Here is a 1,439-nt window from a genome sequence, read left to right as displayed (position 1 = left end):
GGGAGCTCACCAGCTGTGATGCGGCCAGAGTGAGGTATTCTTCACAGTATTTACTACACGTTAGGCCTGTCCTAGCCTTGGGCGGATATTAACTTAGTTATCCTAAAGTCTGTGCTATTAACACCCCCATTTCAGAGGCGAGAGAACAGAGGCCTTGCCGGGCTAAGTAAATTTGTACCAAGCCATCCTCGCAGGATCTAAACGTATTCAGTTTCAGAGGCATGGCTGTTAGTTGTCGCATTCTCCTGACGTCATACCCCTAGCAGTAGGTCTGGGGTCTCAGGTCAACCATCTCCATTAGCATATATGAGTCCACAGGGTTTCTTTCTAAAATGGTCCTAGGGAGCAGACATATGGCCCAGCATGGACTCCAGGACAGACCTCACACCCCCTTTTTCAAGGCCACATGGCTGGTAATAAAGAACGCAGGGTTCCTGATATGGAATAAATGTTTGTTTCGTCGAGCCACATGGATTCAACTCTGTGTGTTGGAACAGGATCAAGTAGTGGTACCCAACACTCAAGTTCCAGCCCGGGAGACTTAAGACCCCAGATTTACTCATCGCGAACTGCTTGTGAAACAGAATGAAGCAATCACATCTCCGTGATTTTGGGTTGCAAGGGCAAAGCAGGCCTGGGTCTCCACACCTGATAGGGATTAAATCTAAGGGCACATGGTGAAATAAGGACACGAATGACACACCTGTGCTTGGTCCCAGTGCTCCTAAAGTTGGCCTATGAACGTGTCTTGAAGAAAATGGGACACCGAGGACACCCTGTCTTCCTGAGTTGCTCTGGTGTTTTTGTTTTTATTTTTGTTTTCTTTTTCAAGACAGTTCTGTGTAGCCCTGGAACTCACTCTGTAGACCAAGCTGGTCTTGAACTTAGAGATCCATCTGCCTCTGCTGGTGCTGGGATTATAGCCATGTGCCATCGCTGGTTGTGTATGTGTGTGTGTGTGTGTGTGTGTGTGTGTGTGTGTGTGTGTGTATGTGTGTGTGTGTGTATGTGTGTGTGTGTGTGTGTGTGTGTGTGTGTGTGTGTATGTGTGTGTTTAATAAGAACCTTATATTCTTCTTTTGGACATAAAAGGGTGTCAGAGTCTAGACACCACAAACAGAGGGGAGCCCTCTTTAGACAGAATGGCAACAGTCATCTTTCTGGTGGCTAGCTTCCCTTGGCCTGGCATATGGATTGTTTTGGGGCCAGGGGTCCTCTCTATTTTGGGAGGTCCTGGGCAGGGTCACGGGCAGATTGCATTCAATACAGAGGACATTGGCCGATGCAACTTGGCTCAGAGTCTTCTAGTTACTTTTCTCATCGCTCTGAGAAAATATCTGAAAGAAGCAATTTAAAGAAGCCTGTCATGGTGGAGAAGGCACGGCCGAGGCTACTCCTGGGTTCAGGAAGGAGGGAGAGATGAATGCTGGTTCTCAGCT

Source organism: Acomys minous, assembly GCF_964271855.1.
Source record: "Acomys minous genome assembly, chromosome: 8".
Lineage (NCBI taxonomy): Eukaryota > Metazoa > Chordata > Mammalia > Rodentia > Muridae > Acomys > Acomys minous.
Note: the sequence above shows the minus strand (reverse complement) of the source record.